Below are 10,810 nucleotides of genomic sequence, written 5' to 3'. Positions count from 1 at the left end.
GTCGGAGCTTGTTTGAATAAGCTATCTATTGTGATTTTTAGACAGCCTACAGAACCCCCTCCAAAGTTTTCGAAAGTTCGCGGTTGACTGGGACGAATTTTCGGAATACTTTGGATCCCAGAATTTGGTGGATTGATTGCTCTTCCCGCCTGATCGAGTCAGATGATTTCGCCGTTGTTGACTGTAATCTATCTGTACTCCTCCAACAGACTCCCCAGTGGAGTCGTTTGTTTCTTCCTGGCTTTGATCGCTTTGGTAACCAAGAAATTGCTGTTCATGGTGGTCTCAACACAGAGATGCCTTCTGCATTTGAGAATTGGAACGCGTGGGTGAGCATCGCGTTTGGAAGCTGAATCAACTCGAACGCGAGGGTCGAGCTTGGGCGGGCTGATGGCCTCGAATCCCGTCCGTTAGGATTTGACAGCTCATAGCTGTCTATAAATAGACCGCTAGGGGTCAAATCAAGAGTCATTCGACTCTTCTTGAAAATTTAACGAAAAAAATTTCGTTCTCATCTCCGGCGAAACGCTGTTCATCTCCTCCGACGAGATCTTATGGCACCCAAGAAGCCCGTCGCTCCCAAGTCCGATGCCGCTGCGGCTCGGGGATCTGCATCATCAGCGCCGGCCAGCGGCGCCGCTGCTCAGGCGAATGTGACGCCCCAGCTTCCTTTGATCGGTGGTGAGTACGACCTTCGTGGTCATTAAACTTGCTCCGGCAAGTTCTGATCTTGAAATTAACGAGGAAACTCGTTCCCATAACGCGGGGCTGGACCCCGTCGTTTAATCTTCTTGACGAGGGGTTTAACCTCCACGTCTCAGATTTTTGACGCGAGGGTCGACCCACGCATCTGAACTTTTCTGACGCGAGGCTCGACCTTCGCGTCTGAGATTGTCTGACGCGGGGTTCGACCTTCGCGTCTGGGCTTGTTTGACGCGGGGTTCGACCTTCGCGTCTGAACTTGTTTGACGCGGGGTTCGACCTTCGCGTCTGAACTTGTTTGACGCGGGGTTCGACCTTCGCGTCTGAACTTGTTTGACGCGGGGTTCGACCTTCGCGTCTGAACTTGTTTGACGCGGGGTTCGACCTTCGCGTCTGAACTTGTTTGACGCGGGGTTCGACCTTCGCGTCTGAACTTGTTTGACGCGGGGTTCGACCTTCGCGTCTGAACTTGTTTGACGCGGGGTTCGACCTTCGCGTCTGAACTTGTTTGACGCGGGGTTCGACCTTCGCGTCTGAACTTGTTTGACGCGGGGTTCGACCTTCGCGTCTGAACTTGTCTGATTTTGAGTTGTCTAACTCTTTTCTTCTTTTTGTAGTGCGCCATACCAGCGAGCCTCTTCTTTTTCGCCACCACTTTGGACATGAAGGTGGTGCAGACATGAACATAACTTTCAGCTCGCGTTTAGAACTCCCGGTTTTCCGGATGAGGGAGAAGAGTCGCGTGGAACTGATCACCCAAGCTTCTCATGACACTCTCAGGACGTTGGTTTCGGACGCTCGACTTGAAAGCCCAAGCCGTAAGCCCATAACCAAACCTGGATATCTCTTCGGGGACTTTGTTGACTTCAACGCAAGCACTGCTTATGATGGGGGCTATAAGTGGCTGCGGAGAGTTGAGGAACGCAACCTTTTCTTGCCCAACATGGAGAGGATGTTCCCCCTATCTTATTTCCAATGCGCTTCCGTCCCGAGGCGTATGGATTGGCCCCTGGTTAAGGATCAAGATGGGGTTGCTCTAGGAGCTCTGACTTTCTATGGGGTTCGCCCCGTTGGTTATAATCGGCAGGTGACAGCTTTACGGCCGAGTTTATTTGCTAAGGAGTATCCCCTTGGCGAAGCACCCAGTCCGGCAAAGACCTTCGTTAAGAGATTCCTGGAAAAGAAGGGAGAGTTCCCTGCGCAAGGATTTAGAACTCCTGGCTGGGTTCATTCTCCAGCGGCTGGATGGTGGGCCCAGATGACCAAGTTTGTTCTGAAGGAATTAGAAGCTCCCCTCGCTCAAGCTGGGTTGCTGGTTCCTGTGCGGGCTACTGAATTTGGGATCGTCCAGAGCCACTTTCATTTCTTCTCCATATTGGAGAAGTATAATCCTGATAGTTGCACTTTCTTCACCCCTGTGGGGGAATTAGGCTTTGCTCTTCACGAGATGCATGAAGTCTCGGGTCTTGTTCTCGGGGATTTGCCGTATGAAGAGTTTGTTCCGGGATCGGCGGAGCTCCAAATTTTAAAGAAGACCAGTCCGGAAATTTATGCCACTCTCTGGGAAGTCATGTGTCACTTCCACATTTGCATGCAGCTGACGGGGGTCCGTGGAGGCGGCATCAAGCAAGTGTCTTGGGCGGAATATTTATTCCATAACTTGACCACTAAGGGAGCTTCAGTGACCCGCTTGCCTGCCAGTACTTTGGAGGAGGTTCAGGCTCGTATTGACGACGCTACCTCCCATTACACTAACGAGGCCAAGGAAGATGTTTTCCCGGCTCACACAGAGTTTGAGAGCTTTCATTATCAAGCTCTGATTCCAATTTCCGACGCGGCGTTGCTAGCTGGATTCTTGATGCTGTGGCTCAAACGTTGCGTCGTTCCTACCAGGCCGATCGATGCCCTTGCTATTGAGGTGGTCTACCCGGCTGTTCTCTTGGCACACGGGAGACCTGTGAGCCTCCTCAGCGCTATGGTGGGTTGTCTTCAGTACGGATTACGGGAGTTGGCCTCTGAATTTGTTGATGTTACAGAGGTGGAGTCTGAGGGCCACAAGACCTTCAAGACTCCCAATCCCCGGGTGCCGATGCCATATACATATTTGATGGCTTGGTACGTGCTCCACTGTCCTCCTATAATGAGTGCAGCCTCTCCCCCGGGAGACTCATTCATCCCATTTGTGCAGCGACTAGAGTCCGCGAAATGGGAAGGGGGGTACATGGTTAGGATCCGCCAAATCTTAGCACGGGACACTAACTTCCATATCTACCGATGTTTCCCTGATTTCGAGGGCGGTGTCTATGGAGCAGAATATCAGGATACGGCGGGTCCTAATGGATTCACTCAGCTGAGCGGGGGGGTTTTCCATTGGCTTTTATCCATCAGGCCAGGCTACCTGATCTTTCGACAAGGCGCCAACTGTTTCGTCGAGCCTTACCAACCCTACAGGTTCGCTCGCCAATTTGGGTATGATCAGTTGTATGTCGGGAACCCTCGTCCTCAACTCTCAGTTATAGCCAACTTATATGAAGGAGCCAGGGCTTGGTATTATTCTGTGGCAGGTTGTACCAAAGCCATCTTCAAGCTTCCCCACAAAACTGCTAATTCCTATACCTCCATCAGCTTCTGCAATTGGTATTACGCTGCTTCTCAGACTCCCAACTTCAACTTGAATACATCTTGCCTGAAGGACATTAGGCATATGTATAATTCAAGAAAGGGGTCTAAGACGTCTCGCTTGAGGGGGATCGATGAGTTTCTATCCATCGAGAGTCAGCCTGCCGAACAGGAAGAGGAACAAGGAGCTGAGCCTGTTCCAGTGGAAGAACAACGAGCGGCTGATCCTCCTATGACAAGAGCAGCGGGGAAAAGAAAACTTTCTGCTGATGAAGCTGGCCAGTATGATAAGCAGATCCGTCGAAAGTTGCTGGTGGATTCTCCCCCCAGAGGCCAACAAAAATCCAAGTTGATGGCTGAGGCCATTAAAGCTGCTAAAGATGACGAACCACAGGTCCTTTCTCGTCTTTGTTGTAAGAGAGCACGGGCATGAGCAGCGTTTGCACGACATTTTTGTATACGTTCTTTAAGGATCGAATGAGCCCTTTTGACAATAGTCCATTCTTCCGTCGTGAGTTTAGCAGAGACATAAGTGATTGGTCGTTGAGACAACTGAACCACTCGATGCCTCCTCGACTCTAAGTCTGCATGATAACGAACTCCGTCGGATTGTTCTAAGGTTTTAGCCATTTGGCGAGTGCGGCGTTGGCGTTGTCTCTGACGAGCTCTTTTCGTCAATGCCGGCGGGCTTTGATTTAATGACTCCTTAATTGAAGAAGAGTCATTATAAGCAGAGAGGTTGCGAGTAGAATCCCTAGCAACAATCAGGTGAGAGTCTTCATTTTGTGCCTTCTTTGGCATGTAGGTCTTCCTCAATTGTGAGATCCTCTTGTACTTGCGAGACAATGAAGATCTTAAAGAGGATAATGAGAGATATTCCTCATATTTGGTTTGGTCGAATTCGTATTCGACCATGGATTCAACTGGAATCTTGATCGGCTGCGACACGACGGTCTCGGCAGCGAGACCGTTGGCTCCCACTGTGGTCGCCAGTTTGTTTTCAGCGAAAGTTGCTTCCATTGTCGATTCCATTAAAACTTTGATTTGTTTACAGGAAATTATAATGAAAATAAACGAAAATACAACTATCGAGAAAATAACACAGAAATTGTTTATCAACTCCTGCTTTCGTGGGACTTTGCCTGTGCCGGAAGTGCTTTGGCTCGTTGACCACTGATTCACAGATCGTGAGGGTGAAAGTCACTTCCATTGTCGATTCCATTAAACTTCGATCGTTTACAGAAAATTACAATGAAAATAAGTAAAATTACAACTCTCGAGAAAATAACACAGAAATTGTTTATCAACTCCTGCTTTCGTGGGACTTTGCCTGTGCCGGAAGTGCTTTGGCTCGTTGACCACTGATTCACAGATCGTGAGGGTGTTTAGAGATATTTTCTTCGTTTATCGAAGTAAAAATTTGAAAGCGAGTATCTTATCGATGTAAGATATTCACTCTTCCAAAGATCAAGTCTGAGCTTAGATCTCTAGGAATCACCAAATGATGCTTGTCAAAGGGTGAAAGTTCTCTCTTTCTTCCTCAAAATCACCAAAAGCTCAAGTCTCTTCTGCTCCAAAATGCTCTCTGTCTTTTATTTCGTTGCCTAAGGAGGTATTTATAGGGGTAGCAATGCATAACAGTTGAAATGGAAGCGAAATAACCGACCAGACGAACCATCTTTGGCCGCTACAGTCTACACTGCCGCGGCTATTGGCGCGGCAGTGTGGACTGCCGCGGGCTTCAAATAATCATCGTATAATTGCCTTGTAACCACCGCAACACTCCCCTATAATAGCCAGCCGCGGCACCACAGGCTGCCGCGCCTTGGCCGTGGCACCATGTACTGCCTGTTGGTGTGTATGTTGTATCGCTTCCTTTGAATGATCCCCTCTGATTAAGAGAATGACATTTATCATCTTCTCTTGCCGCGGCACCACAGGCTGCCGCGCCTTGGCCGTGGCACCATGTACTGCCTGTTGGTGTGTATGTTGTATCGCTTCCTTTGAATGATCCCCTCTGATTAAGAGAATGACATTTATCATCTTCTCTTTGCCTTGAGTGATATTTGGATGTTTGTAAGTATTTTTTGACGCCTACAGATACCCCCTCCTAAGTATCTCAGACTCATCATTATTTTTTTAGGGAGGAGTCTGGGACACTTTGGATATGATAAGTTTTCCTTGCAATTCCTTCAGTACTTTGTTGAGGAGGTTGCGTAACATGGTCTATAAATGGCTTCAATTCTTGACTTCTTCATCTTTTAGCCTATTCAGTGCTTTGATGCAATTTATACTCATATACTCATCGGAGTGTTCGGGAAATAGTTTAACCTCATATACCCGTTGGGAGATTCAAGAAGATGGAGTTTATACTCATATACTCATCGGAGTGTTCGGAAAATAGTTTAACCTCATATACCCGTTGGGAGGTTCAAGGAGATGCAGTTTATACTCATATACTCATCGGAGTGTTGGGTATCTATTTTAAATACAATGGAAAGTATACGAATGCGTTTGTCAATTACTGCGTGCTAGCGCGTCAGTACAGACTACCTCGCTATAGCGCGGCAGTGTTGACTGTCGCGTGTTAGCGCGGCGGTGTAGACTGTCGCGCGTTAGCGCGGCGGTATAGCGCGGCAGTGTTGACTGTCGCGTGTTAGCGCGGCGGTGTAGACTGTCGCGCGTTAGCGCGGCGGTATAGACTGTCGCGCTCGAGCTCTGGCCAGTCGGGTTTATAAGACCCAACTCTGGACCTTTTCGGGTCATTCTTCCCCGCTCTTCTAGATTCGAAACCTTCTCCAAAACCCGACTCTGGACCTTTTCGGGTCATACCTTCCAGGAAAGGGAAGGAACCTGCTACATCTTCCCGCAAAGGAAAGCAAATAGCTGATTCCGAGGAAAGTGACGACTTTGAAACTTCTAGTGAGGAGGATGAGACGGAGGTTAATATTCCTCTTTCTTCTGTGGCCCACAGAACCCGTCGGGCTTCTTCACCCCAATCACCAGGTGTTCCTTTAAAAGGTATACAAATGAAGGAAAAGAATATTCCTTTGTCGACTTCCAACAAGATGACTGTCAAATGGCCCGCGCGAGAAGAAGAGGAAGAAGAAGAGGAAGATGACGTCACCCCGCTCATCGGCAGAAAGAGATCTCGGTCTCCTGCTTCTTCTGAGACTCAACCCCGTCCTGCTTAAGGAACTGAACTGCACACCAAATTTCGCCATGAAGGCTCTGAAGTTCCAAGGGACATTCGCTTATCAAAGAGGATTAAGAAGACTGTCCACCGGCAACGCAAACTTCCTTCTCTATTTGAAGAGGAATTCACCCAAGATCTTCCGGTTGACGAGGGAGGTAAAATCTCATTCTTGTCTTTTTTTATTATCTTATCTTCGAATATAGAATCTTATTTATTCTGTTGCTATTGCAGCTGAGCCAGAAGAAGAAGGAGAAATTATGCCCGAACTTTCTTCTCCTGGTTTAATGGATGTTGATGAATCAAGCTTCACTCAGCAAGTACACAAAGCAATGGATGAAGAGCCACTCAGTGTGGACACTGCCGCTCCTCCAGCTACGGCATCGACCTCGCCAACCGCCGACACAGGTACAGATGTTTTCTCATTTGGGGGGCATTTCTGAGAGATAAGTGAATCGGAACATGCTCCTCTCCTATTAACTTGTGCGCTTTATCTCCTTTTAGTTAAACTAAAGGAGGTAGGTGCGAGTAGTAGCGCTGCTGGTACCGCAACTATCGTTGAAGGTAATTTTAATCCTATTCGCTTTAGTTCTCTCATACCTTTTACTCATATGCTGATGGGTCTTTCTGCCCCCCTTAGATATTCCCGTTAATAAGCCAAGAGATCAGGAAATGACTCATGATGCGGAGGTCGGAGACTTTAATGAGCATGATTTCGATCTCGATATCTCTGAAGATGAGCATCAGCGCATTTCTGATCTGCTGTTAGCTCAGGCTCCTGTCGCCACCGCAGAACCAACTACTAAAGTTGATTCCTCTGAAGTAGGCACATCAGAAGGTATATACTTTCGAGCTTAAGTCTTCAATTAAGCTCTTATTCCTTATTTTGATGACTAAATAAGAACTTTAGACGTAGGACCAACAAATGAAGTTGATGCGTCTACTATCATCAGTACATGCGATCAACCTGAAGGCCTGGGTTTCCTGCTTTTGACAGGTCCCCCAACTGAAGTTATTGTTCCTCCGACCTCTGACACTGTCGAAGCTGAACCTGTGGTAACTTCTGATCCGACTCCAGTTGTTCATGAAGTTGGAGGGTTGAAGGCCACCGCAAAAGAGCAACTTACGGCAACTTCTACTCAACTTGGTATGTTTCTCCTTTAATATATCTCGTAGTTGGATTCATACTTGTAGAGTGTTTATTCATCCTTTTCTCATTTATAGAACTTGTTCCTCAAGGATTCATCAATCTGGATCCGAAGCCATTGGGGTCTTTAGATGAACAACCATCTGGTGTAGTGAATCAACCGACGAGCGTTAATCCTGAACAAATCCCAGTTGTTATAGAGCCCGTTACAACCTCAACAAGCCAAGGTAACTCGGTTGTGAAGTATTCCAGCGAGCGTACATATTTTTGTACTTATTTCATTTGTTCTCTTTGCAGTTCTTTCTTCGTCATTGTCCGAACGTATTCAAGCTTTATTGGCAGATGAAAATCCGGATAAAGTCGTCATTTGCGCCGACGTCCAAAGTTTCGTCCTTTTCTTAAACATCATGGTTGATCGAATTCTCCTTAAAGGTTCACCCTTTGAATATTTTAGGAAATCTCTCGATCGCCATGTATCAGGAATTAGAGAACACGGATGCACTGAATTATCCGACTCGATCGAAGCTTATCTAGCTGCCCTTGAACAACACACTGAACATCTGCAGAATCTTCGTGTTAATGGCGCGCCCTCTTATATTGCTCCTCGAATAGACTCGAGATTGCAGGCATGGCGCGATTCTCATAAATCCGCTGAATCTGAACTTTAAATGCTGAAGACTCGCATTGATCAACTCAGGGTGAGCGTTGCCAAGAAGACACAAATCAAAGTAGACCTATATCGTGACTTGGAGTCGCGTCGGGCAGAGATAGCCCAGCTAGAGGAGCAACTTGCCAAAGCTAGGGATGCTCTTGAAGTTTTGGAGTCTGATTTAGCGGAGGTAACTCGAGCCGAGGTGGATCTATTTCGACAGTTGAATTTTCAGGACAAGGTTTTTGCTGACAAGGAGCAAGAAGCTGCCAAAATTCGAAGCGTTGATGAAGAAAACTTTAAAGCCAACCTGATACCTGAGCTCGAACTGGCTTATGTGACAGAGCTCTCCCAATTAGAGGACGAACTCCGCCGTTACAAATTATTGTAATTTTGAAAACTTACATTTCTTTTTATGCTGTTTTGTTTGAACTCTTTTGGTTAGTATAGTGAAATTTTTTGCTCATTGAGATTTTAATTATGATTACTCATTCTTATTTAGAATAAATAACCATAATACTCATAGAATTTTTGGCAAATTCTCAGCCATCAACGGATTTGATATGCATTTACCGATTACCGTTTGAATCGGGCTAGTATGTGAATTATCTAAATCCGTTTCACATATAACGTTGGGCTAAAAGACTTAAACTCTTCTAGACTTTAAACTACAATATTGAATATGTAGGCTACATGTGTTAGATGTAGGCTTATCTCTAATAAGGGATAGAGATAACACCCCCCATGTGTGAATGACATGGATTTTGGAATGTAAATAAATTACATTTCCCATACAGGAAAATGAGCCCAAAATTGGAAAGGGAGAATTTTATATTCTATCTTCTGGTCTCTTGTTTGTTGGTAGAGATAAACCCAAAATTAGAGAGGAAGAATTTTATATTCTATCTTCTGGTCTCTTGTTTGTTGGTAGAGATAAACCCAAAATTGGAGAGGAAGAATTTTATATTCTATCTCCTGGTGCAAAGGAAACTCAAAGTGGGATCTCCACTTAGATAATCTGGATTGGTTTGAATAATCCTAACTGTCATAAGGTTTGATTATTCAATTCAAAAGTGGATCTTTCGTTCACAAAATGAATCGAAAGGAGATTTTGGTTGTGGTCCTAACTGTATTAAGGTTTGACCAGGTGAGAGTTTTGAGACGATCCTAACTGTAGAAAGGTTTGATCGTTTGATTTGTGGACCTCTCGTTCATTGAAGGAATCGAGAGGGGATTTTGGTTGTGGTCCTAACTGTAGTAAGGTTTGACCAGGTAGGAGTTTTAACGTCAAACACAAGAATTTGACACGAAATGATTCGGCGACTGATACGGGCCGATAATCCGAATTTGACATCGTATCATAATTTCAACATTGTGAATGCTAGAAAACAGATACAATGGGAGTTTGGAGGATTTTAATCCGTGACTGATTTTGATAGACCCTTCGTCGATCGATTTGATCGGTAAGGGGTTTTGTGAGGAAAGATTAACTGTTTACAGATTTGGATCTCATCTCACTAAAAGCCATAAAAGAACTTTATGATAATAACAAAAAATGGAATATTCAAATGATCAGTTTCTCATTTAGAACAATCGACTGATCTCGGGTTATCCCGAAATATTCTTATACAGGATTCTCTAGGAACTTCCCGTTTTACATAGGTTATCCTGAACATATTACGGATAATATTTTTTCAGAAACTTCCCATTTATTGGCATCATTAATTTGTTGTCATCCTGGGTAATCAGGCGATAAACACCGTTTGAATAGACTGTTTCTATTACAAACGGTCCTTCCCATTTGGGTTCAAATTTTCCTTTCTTCTTGGAGTTAAGGATCATAGGCCGTCTTTCAGCTAGGACTAAATCTCCTTCTTTAAAACTCCGTTGTCGAACCTTTTTGTCGAAAGCTCGGGAAATTCTGGCTTGGTAGAACTCAATATGCTGTTGAGCTTCTAAGCGTTTTTCATCGAGCATCTCGAGTTCTTCGAGACGTTTCTGATGTTATTCCTCGGTTGTCATCTGTGTTGCGAGAGCAATCCGAAGAGATGGAATTTGTATCTCCAATGGAAGAACGGCTTCACATCCGTATACCAGCGAATATGGGGTCGCTCCCGTCGGTGTACGTACCGTGGTACGATAGGCCCATAGAGCCGCGCCAAGCTTGTCATCCCAATCTCGTTTATTAGTTTTCACGAGTTTTGACAAGAGCTTTATGATTGTTTTATTAAAGGCTTCAGTCAATCCATTTGCTAAAGGATTGTAAGCCGTCGACGAAATGTCCTGAATTTTGAACTTCTCGCAAAACCTGATGAAGGCGTTGCTGACGAATTGAGGACCGTTGTCATGTATGATTCGTCTTGGGATACCATGCCGGTAGATGATATGGTGTTTGATGAATGCAATGACGTTACTCGTTTTAACTTCTCTGAGCGGAATCGCTTCAGCCCATTTGGAGAAGTAGTCGGTAATTGCTAGGATGAACCGATCACCTTTGACT

Source organism: Asparagus officinalis, unplaced genomic scaffold (genome assembly GCF_001876935.1).
Source record: "Asparagus officinalis unplaced genomic scaffold, Aspof.V1 AsparagusV1_Un661, whole genome shotgun sequence".
NCBI lineage: Eukaryota > Viridiplantae > Streptophyta > Magnoliopsida > Asparagales > Asparagaceae > Asparagus > Asparagus officinalis.
This window is presented reverse-complemented; position numbering follows the sequence as displayed.